Source organism: Lepeophtheirus salmonis, chromosome 9 (genome assembly GCF_016086655.4).
Source record: "Lepeophtheirus salmonis chromosome 9, UVic_Lsal_1.4, whole genome shotgun sequence".
NCBI classification, from domain to species: Eukaryota; Metazoa; Arthropoda; class Copepoda; order Siphonostomatoida; family Caligidae; genus Lepeophtheirus; species Lepeophtheirus salmonis.
In genome coordinates, this window is record NC_052139.2 from 24,551,540 (window position 1) to 24,565,831 (window position 14,292).

At 31.5% G+C, this 14,292-nt stretch overlaps 1 long non-coding RNA gene across 1 annotated transcript; it reads right to left on the reverse strand.

Moving 5' to 3' along the window:
- Positions 1-11,699: 11,699 nt before the first annotated feature.
- LOC121124555 (uncharacterized) lies at positions 11,700-12,311 on the reverse strand. Its single transcript, XR_005866333.2, has 2 exons — positions 12,104-12,311; positions 11,700-12,036 (listed from the first exon to the last, which is right to left on the reverse strand). It is a non-coding gene; the product is annotated as an uncharacterized lncRNA (long non-coding RNA).
- Between the last annotated feature and the right edge of the window lie 1,981 nt (positions 12,312-14,292).

Here is a 14,292-nt window from a genome sequence, read left to right on the forward strand (position 1 = left end):
CATGCTTAATTCTATACTAATGTTAAAATTTAGAAAAACAATCATAGAAGCAATCAATCAACTAAGAGACAAAGTCTTTAATCGTTAAATGCAAAATACTAAGTTCCATAATAACATTAAAATTACATGGTTGAATCAAAGTTGAAGGAAGAAACGAACATAAATAGATTTTTGAAGAAATCAAAATTTTGTGCAATCCTTCATCCTCAAATTCGTCCCCAAAGATATACCTCTCAAAACATTGAAAATCATTGCTTTTTCCTAGTTTTAGATTGACTATACCATCAAATTCAAGCTCTTCACCCCCAAAAACATATAATTTGATCCCAAAATTGTAGTTTTTAACATAAGTATGACCTCTAAAATAAGAGTGATTAAAATTTTTCAATATGTGAGCGCCACCTGGTGGTAAAGATGTTAAAAGAGTTCATCTTGTTTACCGGCTGGCCAATTTTACAATTATTTGTTTAGGTGATCATATTTAATGGTACTCTATGCAACAACATTGTTAAATTAATTTTCATCATCGTGGTTATAAAATTGTTTGAAAATTTGTTGAAATATAGTGGAACTATCGCTGTGTTATATTTTTTTTTCTTGAAGGTGTCTGAAGTATCTTTGATCCGTACTCATACATCACCACAAGATGAATACCTTTTGGGATATCTTCAAGATCTATGAGCGATCTTGAATCCTCCATTGGGATCTAAAAAACAAAACAAAAAAACACTCACATTATATAATTGTTTTTTATGCCCAATTAGGGCTTCTTCACTACTAAGACATTTATAGAAAATAAATCCTGTTCAAATTGATCTAAACAACATGATTCAGAAAAATTGAAAAATTAATTATTTTGAAAAAAATATGAAAAATTAAACTTTTTAAAAAAAATTTTAAAAATTCATATTCATTAAGGGAAAATTAATTTTTTTCAAAAATAATCTAAAAAATTCAAAAATTTAGAGCAATTCTTAATTTATTCTTTTTTTAATTCAAAAATCTACAGTTATTCACAAAAAATTTAAAATATTAAATTGTTTAGAAAATTATTCCGAGTCTCAAAGAACCCTTCCAATATATGATAATACACCCTGACCCACTGCTTACGATAGTGTATAACTTGTCTACAATTGGGATACAATCTTTGGCCGCCGCTATCTTGAGTATCAAGACCCCTTCTAATATCCTATGATACACCTCGGCTCACAACCTTTTCAAGTGAACTACTAGTCCAAAAGGTGGATCAGTACCCAACGCCACTGCTTTCCTGAGTATCAAGGAACCCTTTTGATATCATATAATACACGGTTTACAATTACATGGGTCGTGCAAATGAACCACAGTTAAAAAGATCGTTCATTATCCCTCGCCAGCGCTTCATTGAGCATTAATGCCACTTTCTAATGGTCTATAATAGACATCGGCCCACGGGTTGAGCAAGTGAACTTGTGCATAGAAATTCCCATCACTCACAACCTCAGGAATCATATGAGAGCAAATGGAGAGATTCAAGACATACTTATGATGTGGCAACGTAACAACAAGACAACCAAGTTGGCTGATGGACAGTGGTTTCTTCAATATGCCAAGAATCACCGCGTTCACTCTGATATTTGGCAAACTTCATACACACAAGATGATGCAATTCTCCTCCAGGAAGTTTAAGGAGGCTGGTGTAGAAAAGTGTGTCCAAGTTCCATGTATTGACCGTGGAAAAACTGATCCCCACTCCGTTTTGGTTGTTGTAATCCATGTAGCAGGGAACAGATAACATAGATTAGGGCCAAAAAATGATGTCTTAAAACAGTTCAATGTAAGAAAGCAATAAGAGCCTTGCAAGGAGTTATTCCTCAGTTTTGATGAAGTTCCCAAAGAGAGAAGAAATTAACATTTCGACTGACCATACCAATTCTGTCGGATGGAAATGAACAAAGCACAGTCACCAAATAAATTAGTTCATCAATAAGAAAAGGGACACCTCTGTAGTAGTACATGTCATAACAGCACAACATGCTGCAAAATTAGTTTATTTGGTGAATGTGTTTATGTTTAGGATATATTAAAGTAAACAATTAGATAGATGACTTTTGAAATTTGATGTTGATAAGTATATTTAGATAAGTTTTTTGTTTATGTCTATTTTGTAGAAACTAATCAAATTTATATGACATATAAAACCCTGCAGTTTATATATTATTAAATGGGATCAACAATTTCCAATCAGAATTCTTCTTAGATCTGTACTTATTGCTGTAGTCATCCTGATATACCAACATTTATCAGGTTTATTCAAATTGCTCACCTCTTTGGAATACATTTTAATATTAAAAAACACCTGAATCCTCCGATTGCGAAGGAGAAGCATGACGTTCATAAACCACCACCAAAGTTACACATACATTTACAGTCCCCACTAAATATGATACCAAAAAGATTTCAATCCCTTCAGTTGTGTGAATAACGAAGGTTCTTGATACATTGATGGTTCACTTGTAGAAACCCTAGACTGGGGTGTATCTTAAGATACTGAAAAGGGGAACATGATGTTGAGGGGAAGCAATACCGGTAATGACCCACTTCTTGAACATGCAGTTGTTTTGCACAACCCGGGGGGAGGAGTATTATACGATATAAAAGGGATCATTGATGCTCATGGAAGTGGTAGCGATGGGTAATAATCCACCTTTTGGACCAGTGGTTCACTTGCACAACCCGTGGGGCAGGATGTATCATAAGATATGAGAAGGGTCCATGATATTCAGGATAGCGGCGGCGATATGTTTTGATCCCCCATTTGTACAGGAAGTTCACTTGCATATCCTGTAGGCCGGGGTATATAGTAATATATTAGAAGCGCTCCTTGATGGGCTCTTAAGATAGTGGTGGCAATAGGGGTTGACCCCCCTTAGGGATACCCTATCCACCTGTACAACCTTTTGGCTGAGGTATATTTTACAAAATAGAATTGAGTCTCTAGTGACAATTTCTTATCATACAATAGTTTGATTGTGTGGATACAATATAAATTTCAATGAAAATATACTAGAGTATCAAATTGCTTGCAAGGAAATTGTATCATAATCAAATTCTTTGCAAAGAATGGTTTTATAATCAAACTACCCAAAATCAATACACCTGGCATTGTAAATGAAGTTAATTGACCATTGCCCACTCTAATAGAAATTTCATAGATTGCCTGGGTATTTTCCACATTGCCCCTAACACACCTATACAAACATGAATATTGCCATATACAATTTCACAATAAGACTGAACGGATTAAAATGATTCATTCTTGTGGACGGTTTTTAACTTTCTCAACCCTCTAAGTCAATCCTAGTCCTTCTTTTATACAAGTCTGTATGTTTTAAAATTTGGTGAGACCAAATATCATCAATTTAATAATACAATTGTATCTTTTTAATGTTGTTAACGCTTCAAATACAAGACGTCTTCTACGTAAAATATTTACCTATCAACGCTTAAAATAAAGGATGATTTACTTCACGAATAATATATGCTGTACTTAACTGTTAACCTGATCATATCCGAAAAGACATTGCGTTATAATTGAATCTTATTTCACACTCCTGAGGCGTATTATTAGGACCAGCTCCATTTCTAATTCCATTCAGAATATAATATATTTAAGGTCCAACATAGTTAGCTTATTAGAAACTCCCCATAATGATATATGAGGAAGCATATTGTGACATTAGTGAAGATTACATGTATAATTAATCAATGATTCAACCCCTCCCACAAACGTCAATCTTCGACCCTTATTACAATTTGTAATAAATCAACTTATTCATATCCGAAAGAACAAATACATTGTGTTATAATTGAATATAAATTTAAATCCTTGTTAGATGGTAATTTCTTATTTGCGAAGCAACATTACAATTACGTTTTGGAGCTGATTGGGACAAAAATTTGACTCCGTTCTCATATATTATTTCAAAATATGAGAATATTGTTACTTTACTTATTCTATAATAGGTTTAAGTTTTGTAAAACGCTTATAAGACTCTAGATATTATGAGCTATGTTTTTGTGTTTATAGATAATTAGATTATAATATAAGACTGTATACATAAAAAAAAATGTGTCGCATTTAATATAATTTGGACTAGTAGAGAATGTAAAACAAACAGGTAATTATAAAAAATGGTTAAATGGAAACAGTTGATATTTGAAGGATTTATAAAATGTATCTGAATATTCATAGTGTATATATTTTTCCCCAATAATTATACGTATAACAAAATGACTCAAACATAATTTTATTTTGGAAAGTCATTTCTTTTTAATATATATTAAAACTGTCATAATTTCAGAGATATATTTGGTTCTTTTTAAAGTTTATTATTTTTCAGGATTTTTTTCTTTTGCTTGAATACATTCATTATTATTTTGGAATTTTATGAAAAAAAAACCAAAACATTATTTTTTTCAGAAAAAAATTTAAAGAAATTAAATTTTTAATTTCAAAAATCCTTAGTTGTTCACAAAAAATTATATTTAAAAAAAAAAAAATTCAAATCCTTCAAAATAATTTCATATATTTAATTTTTTTGAAAAATAATTTCTTATATTAAATTTCTTAGCAAAAAATTTAAAATCCATAGCTATTCACAGAAAATTAAATTAAATTTTATATATTAAATTGTTTGTAACCAAAATCAAAATTAAATTTTTTGTAAATAAAAATCAACATTAAATTTCCTAGTAAAATACAAAAATTCCTTAATTTGGGGGGTTCCACCAGACGACCCCCTTTGGAAGCCCCTGAGTTATGTACCACTTGTAAAATATTCTTTCAAAATCTCAAGTGCCCACCTGGAGTGCCTCCAAGTACCCCAAGGTGTACGCATACTCCCATTTGAGAACCACTGTTCTAAAGGTCATATCAAAAACTGTGAATTGGCTTTGGGAATACGAACCCACTACGTACCCCACACGACCTGTGTGTAGAAAGATAAAATTGAGTCTTAAATAAGGGTTTATAGGCGGGTTTTTTTATGCACGAATGATCCTTTCTTATATTCTAAAATACACCCAACCCACAGGTTATGCAGGGAAACTCTGCGACCCAAGGCAAGTTAAATTTCTTCGTCGCCCCTACCTGAGCAACAAGAATCTCTCATGATATCCCGAAATACAACCCAGCTCTCAGGTTATGCAGGTGAAGTACTGGGAAACCTCGGCCCCAGTAGTTCACCTACACAAACCATTTGCTAGGGTGTACTATAGAACATTAGAAGGGGTTCTTGGATTTTAGAAATACGTTTGTGTAGTTAAAACCGTATTCTGGCCCAATGCTTGACCTGTACAACCTGAGAGCTGAGTTGTATTTTGGGATATTAAGAGGTTCCTTGAAGCTCAGGGAAGGGGTGGTGGAGAAATTTAACTTCATTCGGGCCCAGAAGTTTGCCTTCACAACCCGTGGGTTGGGTGTATTATTACAGTATTAAAAGGGTTCCTTAGTTTCTAGAAACACGGCAGCCGTAGAGTCTAAACTGTATTTTGCACCCTTCACCTGTACAACCTGAGAGCTAGAGTGTATTTTGGGGGTATTAGGAGAGCTCCTTGATGCTCAGTAAAGCGGAAAGAAAAGAACAACATGCAGGAAAAATAATTAATAAAATTTATGGTATAAATTTCTTAATGTCACGGGCAACACCGGGAATACCTATTCTATTTTCTTATAACAAAAGTGTACAAACATAAATACCCACAGGCAGCGAGGATAATTATTATTAAAATTTGACGGTCTATATTTTCTGTTTAATATTAAATAGAGAATAATTCTTAATGTCCTGGGCAAGGACAGGCAAATCTACTCTACTCTGACAAAGACGAAATTCTGATGAAGCCAAAATTCTGACGAAGAAGCTTATCAGAGACGAATACGAGACTCTGATGAAGACGAGACGAAGAAGAAATTAATGAAACTATAAAAAAACAATGACAAAGTCTGACGAAGATAATATTATGACGGAGACGAAACTCTGACGAGGACGAAAGCTGAAGAAATGATGACCAAGATTATTGGCTGACGAAGACAATACGAACAAGAGACGAAGACGAGGCAGAACTGAAAATAGCTGACTAAATTAACAGTGCTTACCAGTACTACGGCTTCAACTCGAGATGCCCATAGCACTCGCAATCTCACGCACCTTCACTCTTCTGTCATTCATCAGCATATTATGGATTTTATATATTATTTCTTTATGAGTAGCCTCGATGGGCGTCAAGAACGTTCAGCGTCACTTGTGCCCAAATGGCCACTCCGAAAATTTTGAAACCGCTTATAAACTGTTCTATTTGAATGTGAAGAGTCCCCATAATGTTTATCAAACTCCTTTTTAGTCTCTTGAGGCGTTTTGCCTTTCGTAAAGTAATGTTAAATTTAGACACAAAAATATTTTTAGTCCATTATTTGAAAATTCCTCCACTTTCTCCATTCTAACAAACACCAAATAGAAAGAAATAGACTGATCCCGCTGAAGGTCGTAGTGTGTTCTTCAAAGATATATTTTTAACTAAACATAACTTCGATACTGGCTAGTAGCTCCATCTCTCGGACTTTGCACAGACTTTTCAAACACCCTTTGTACATGATGATTTGCAGATGGTCCTTTTAAATATATTTTGATATACTGAAATCCATTTCAATTGATTATTTACCAGAATAATAATAATTGTTATATTATATAAGTTATTTTTGGTCCAAAATTCAAACGATAGAATTTTAAATAAAAACAAATATAAGAAAAAAATGTGTTTTTCCAATTTTCTTTAACAAAAAAAACACAAATACTGATTTAAAATGCAACTGTAGAATCCTTCTGTAGAATATACCAGGACATATAGTGTTTTATTCATCTACCTGATGGATTATTAATAAAGTTTTCGATCGAGAACATAGGTCGAAGTAATACTTCTTAAGTAAAGGTAGTTTGAACATATTGTTCATCTTGTGTAGGGCTTAAAATAACCTCGGTGATGATTTAGACTTTCATGTGACACAGAAAAAAAGGGATGGGACTCTATATCGTTTTAAATGCCGATATTTTTTTCCTCCCACGGAACCTAGAGTTTGTCTTGCCACTCGTAAATCTTCTGGCTTGAAGTGGCGTTCACATAACACATAGTAGAGTGAATGCCTCAGATGGAGCTATGAACGTCTTCTTGTCTCAGAGAAATCAGTCATTTAAGACATGTACTGTAATTTGAAGGGAATTGAAATGACCCTCCTCTCGAGCACCCACGAACAACACAAGACGATGGGAGATGTATAAAATATAATAATTACTAACTTACAACTTTCTTATATCGCAATATCATAATCTGTAAATTTGAAATATTACTAATGAGTAATATTATTACTATAAGTGTAACTATTAACCATAAATCTTATAAGTTATAATAACTCAAGCATACCGCGGGGGCAACCAACAGCTGACGTAATGGTATACGACACTAGTGTGATGTAGCAATCAATACTTATATTAGCTCAAACGACAGTGAGTCACCCACCTTGCGGATAATATATATTTTTTTAGTTTACTCGTAACCTGATATAAGTTAAAGAGTTATCTCTAAGATTTTAGGAGTACAATGTCACAATTTTGCAGAAGGAAAGGATTCTTATTTTATAAATTTTAATCAAATCTTAACTTATTACCAGAACAATACCAGGAACTCAAAAAGGAAAAAATGTGAAGACGCAATTCTCAGAAGAAGTACAAATTGTGGCTTTACTTCCACTGATGGCTAAAACTGAAAAAAAATAGCCAAAATACTGCTGATTTTATCCAATATTTATCAACTATGGACTCCTTATTCAATAACTGTTAAGAACTGATCACACCGTAACAAGAGCTAATTCTAATTCAACCATTCAGCGTTCAGAGAACTGATTAGAAGAAAAGAAGCTTAATTATTTACAACTGGAATTAAAATCACCGTTATTTTTTGTATGAGCGAGGTAACGCGATAATAGTGAAACCAGCTCTGAATAATTGAACCATGATTAAAAAGTATGTCAACTATCCATATACAACCCGAATCTAAAATCGTTAAACTACTATATTCTCGTTTTTCAAATATTGTTTAACATGCACTATAGTAGTGAAGTTGTGACGTTTTTATTTCCATTTGTAGGTACACATATGTCCATTTTTATTAGCATCTGTTCAGTTCTAAGTGAAAGTCAAAATTGTACATTTAATTTTTATGTTAATATATCTTTTGTTTGAATGTTGAAGTATTAAGAACGTTTTAAATTGAATAAAATTATTATTTTTTATTGATTGAATCATAAAATAACGGATCATGATATTCGTTATTAGATTAGTATGGATCTTTAGAATTGTTTTAACCACTACATTTTTTCATTTATTAGTTCTACATATTAAAAAACTATTGAATAATAAGTATTAAAATATTGATTTATTTATTTTTCAATAGTTGAGACGAAAGAAAGCAATAATTATAATCCTAATAGGAATTATGGTAAGTATATTTGAAAAAATTTTATTTATTTTTTTTGTAATTTTTTAATTTATGAAAATTATTCCAACAGCATGAATTCAGAAAGGAATATTAATTTAGACTTTGTCTTTCTAGATTTTTTAACTAAAAATTATTAAAAGTTATTGTGTTCATGTTGTATTTAAAATTTGTAAGTAATAGTTAAAATCATATTTTTTAATGAATTATTGAAAATTTAATTTAAATAACTTTTGTTTGTTGAAATTGAGCTACTAGTTAAGAATAATTCACAATGTAAAATTAAATGACTATATATAAAGAACTTATCATTGTATAAAAATGTATCTTGTGTTCTAATGGTATAAACTTATATGAATAATAAATTATATCAAATTGTGAGACGTTGAAGTGAAAAATGGACTTTTTAGGGCAATTTAATATATTCCGATGATTCTAAGTCAGCTAACAAATATCTTAATATTAATTCAATATAGAAAAATTATTTTATAGAGAAAAGTTGATTAATGAACAAATAGTATTGATTAATTTAGAAATTTAAGTGCAAGTGTTTTGTGACTACCGCATATAAATATATTAACTTACCGATTGTTAGCATTGCTATCATACTTTTTGTCTAAAATAGAGGTAATTACGTTTAAATTATTCGTTATAAATTACATATAGTAATGAAACATTTTCTTGTCAATGTTGTAACTTCAATTCCCAAATTTTGTGTTTTTATATACGGGTTATTCCAGATGGGAAACGGATTTGTCTTAAATTGGATATATGGTATTATTGATTGTGATTATTAATACCTCACAGGAAATATTAGATCCATAACTTAATGGATTATATAATAAAGCACTGATAGGAAAGTTTAACAAATCGTTAAAGATCTATCAAATAGTCTAATAAAAACTTATGTTTTAATTTTATAAAATCATTTATAATTGAAGTAGTGAGGGGAATCGGGGTTTTTTTTCTGGAATCAGCATCGGAAAACTAATGTTTAATCTACGTCTCCGATTCTTATGCATTATTATTTATTTCTCGGGATTTTCTGTTTTTCTTTTTCAAGCCCATTATAACATGCAAATGTTCCTAGACTGACTTCCTTTCTCTGTGAAATTTATAATTTATGTTTTCCCATTGGCAACACTATCTAGGTAGAAACTGGTTGAATTTTGTGAAATGTGTACTCTTAATCCCAGTCCGTTGAAAAAGTAATCTTTGTTTGATTTTTTTAGACTAGGGGAGGTAATTGACATTGCTTGGAATAATGCAGTTAGTTAAAACACACTCAAGAGTGCTCCTCAGACCAATATAATACGACAAACATGTTTGCATGAATGATAATTGAATATTTCTAATGCATGAGGGAGTGGCCGCTATTAAATATAAATCTGAATGGTCAAATTTGATTTTCAATCTACTAGCTACTAATTCATTTGACATTTCCCTTGAAATTGAAGCTTAAACATAATCCCCCATTCCTTTAGCACTTGCAATATTTCAATACTAGAGTATTATCTTAGTAACTATCATTATTTTCTGTGTTTAAATAGTAGTTACAAGCTTCTGGGGGGAGGTGGTAGCTTGAAGGGAGATTCAAAACGAGCGGTTTTTGGATTGTAGAAATAAAACACATAAAATATTATATTATATGGTCAAAACTTTATTATGAACCGAAAAAACAATCCTTTACAATTATTTCTAGAAAATAATCCCCTTCATATGTTGGAGCAGCGGGCCTTTAAATGGTCCATTCTTTCGCACCAATTTTCGATGACGCGTTCGAGCATTGTGACCGGAATCTCACGAATAACTCGCTCAATATTTGCTTCCAATGCTTCAATGTTCAATGCTTCCAAATGTTTATCCACATAGACTTTTGCTTTTACGTAGCCCCAAATAAAAAAGTCCAAAGGTGTGATATCACACGATCTTGGTGGCCAATTCACCGGGCCAAAACGTGAAATTAATTGCTCACCAAAATAATGTTCCAATAAGTCCATTGTTACGCGCGCTGTGTGGCAAGTGGCACCGTCTTGTTGGAACCAAATATCGTGGAGACCATGTACTTCAATTTGAGGTACCAAAAAGTCTGTTAAAGGTGGCGAATCGATTCTTCATGATTTTCGGCTACACTCTCGGCTACGGCTGCAATATTTTCTACGCTACGAGCTGTACGTGGCCTACCAGATGACGGGACACCCCAGCAAGTTGCTGCCCCTTCAAATTTTTCAATTATTCTGCGAATTGTGGATTCTGGAAGGTCGATTATGTGGACCATAAGTTGGGCGTAATTTTTCGAAAAACTTCTTTCACAGAAAGCTGATTTTCATAGTACAATTGAACACTTTGTACACGTTGTTGTGGCGTATATCTTTCCATGAAGAATTGTAAAACAATAAAAAGTAAAAATGACCTATGAATTTGACAGAACTCGCGCGCGCCTGTCAAAAAATCCCTACTGGGAAAAACCGCTAGTTTTGAATCATCATTATTATACTTGAAGTGAATTTACTCGTTAAAATTTTAATATGTATTCGTATTCCATCAATATATTTTTTTTTAATCAATTTTCCCTCTTTAAGGATGAATATGTAAAAATAGATATTAGCCGTCTAAAAACTTTTATTTTCCACATTTCATATGCATTCATATTAATAAGCATAAAAACATATTGGTTATAAATTATAACCAGACCATAGCATATTTATTAATAAATAGACAAAATAATCTATTTAATTACGCTTATAACTATGATTTCAATAAGTAAAACTAATTTTTAAGATAATCTTGGAAAATAAATTCGGAAAACAATTTATTGAAATTAAAATGTTCAATAATTCTATAAAAAATAAAACTCTTTTGTCAAACGAGTTTTTTTTAGCAAGCAAAAGTGTTAAGGTGATTATCAAGTATTCAACAGAGTAACAAGTAAAGCTTGGAATTCATCAAGTGTTTTTTCAGAAACCCAAACATTCTCATCTACTAAAATTCACCCAATAACAATAAATATTATTCACATTAAATAAAGGAAGGTGTTAGGTGAAGGATTAATAAAACTTTACTACAAAGTCGATACTTCTGCTTACCAAGATAGAATTTTCAACGTAGAGTTTCTTTGAAGTCAGAAAATAAGCAACAGCGTATCACAATGTAGCTCAAATAAAATACCCCAATATTATTAATCGGATTTATTTCATATTAAAATAATCATCATACTTTTTGTATTTGTTATAAATAAAACAATGGTTAAACACAAAATGGCTCACATCAATTTAATTACATTTCTAACTTTTTTCAATACTCCCAGACATTGCATGACAGTGATGACATCATTTCTTTCATAAAAGGAATATATTCTTCCTTTCATGAAGCAAATATTATTTCTAAGATTTAGTACAGCATGATTACAATTTGTATGATTTCTGCATTCTAATATACAATCTTCCAATGTTATCGTCTGTTTTGAACTGATTAATGACGAGTATGTATTCCGATTCCAATAAACACAGGCTTCAAAGAAAGTTTAAAAAATTAATTTTATTTCATAATTCATAACTCATTATTTCAGTCTGCTTACGTTCTCTTATGTAAATCATGTTAGTACTATTGTCATGAATGGCGTATTTATCAATCAATTCACACTCGTTCATTTTATAGTTGAAGGCCAAGCATTTTGTTGAATCCTGACATATGATTGCACACACCATTAGTGTCATAGCTTCATACGTTTGTAAACAGATATGCCCATTGCTCCTGTTTCAAAGTATATCTTAGTAAAACCTTGATTCATTTTTTTATAACCAAGAAAAAGAATACGCTAAAGAGACTGAAAAATTCCAAATGAGTTGATTTACAATTTGGTGGGGTTTTATAGTCTTGTTAATTTCATGGTAGTCATTATGTTGTGTTGTTTTTATTGCTAAGCAACAAACTGAATGTGTTAGTTTGTATATTATACAAGATTTAAAAAAATGATATGACAACAATATTTGGTTCTAGGACGACCAAAAAAGGGTGGAAATTTCCTTCTCAAGCCTTGTACAGGGACAACTGTTATTATTTAACCATTTTAACACACAAAGTATTAAAGTACATGGTAGGATCCTGGGTGAATTAGGTAACAAGTTTATTAACTATTAATCTCCAGTTGGTGGCTGTAGCTGCCGCAGACCCTCTGGATACACTCGGGTTCAAAGAGACCCAATTCTGGATGACAAAGGTATATTTCCTGTTCCTTTTGATCAGTTTTTGTTTGTTCCTTAGTTATTGATGTACACTATAATATTCTGAAAAATAATTAATCCATAATCCTTTGTTTTATATCATTAGTCTTTGTCGAATTAAGGGGTAAAAGCTGATTTGGCAACAAAAAAAAAAACTAAGCAAAATATTTGCAACTATTTTATAAAAAATAATCATTTAAATCATGAATCATGATAAATACATACACGTCAGTGCAATAGCTGTAGATGAATATATTATATAATTCTTGACGACATTATGAGCCAATATTTGTTTTGGTGTTCGTTCATATTGTTTAAACATTTTTTGAAAGTTCATTTACGCTCCATTTTTTTATTTTTTTTGATGTTTCCTGACTTAATGGATTTCATGGCATACCTATGTATATGTTTATCACAATGATACCCATTACTTTCAACCAAGAACAAGTATATCTGAAATATTATTCACAAATTGCCATTGGACTTTTTCGATAGCTTTATATTAACTAAGGTTTAGTTCAACATGATTACAATTTTCTATGATTTATGTATCCTGATATACAATCTTCCAATGGCATTGTCTTTTTTGTATTGATTAATGATGATTGTGTATTCTGATTCCAATATACACAGGCTTTAAACAAATATAAATAATTTTATTTGTTTTAATAATTACTAACTCATTATTTAAATCCACTTACACTGCACAATGTAAATCGTGTTAGTACTATTTTCATAAGTGGATTATCAATCAATTCACACTCGTTCATTTTATAGTTGAAGGCCAAGCATTTTGTTGAATCCTGACATATGATTGCACACACATTATTAGTGTCATAGCTTCATATGTTTGGTAAACAGATATGCCTACTGCTCCTGTTTCAAAGAATATCTTAGTTTCCTTGGCTTCTTAGTCCTTCTTATAGAATTCTTGACGACATTGTGAGCCAATATCTGTTATGGTTTTCCTTCATATTTTTTATGCATTTTTTAAAAGTTCATTTAGGCTCCAGGTTTTAATTTTTATTCTGCTTCCTGACTTACTGGATTGCATTGAAATCCATGTATGTTTTTCACAATGATACCCATTACTTTCATTCAAGAACAAGTATATCTGAAATATTATTCCTGAATTACCATTGAACTTGTTCGATAGCTTTAGATTAAAACATTTTCTTTTGGAAAGATTGTGAACTAAACAAATTGGAAATTTTCTTCAGTCAATATATTCTTCACCTTGAGTCCGTATGCTTGACGTGCCGAAGTCATTTCCTTATTATTAAAGGTTGCAGAAATTGAATTTCAACTATCCTCTGTCGTTTTCTCCAATTTCGAGATAGAAAGAGAAAATATGACGTGCGGACAAACTTGTACGGGATACCCTAATAGGTCATAGTAATTTTAGAAGGGGTGTAGTTATCCACGGGATAAGTATCCTAGAAACACGAATATCCAAATTTAGAGGCAATTGTTGAAATTAGGGGAGAAAACCTAAAGCCTCCTCCCCTTAAAACGTCCATGATATTAAATGTAAATTTGAATT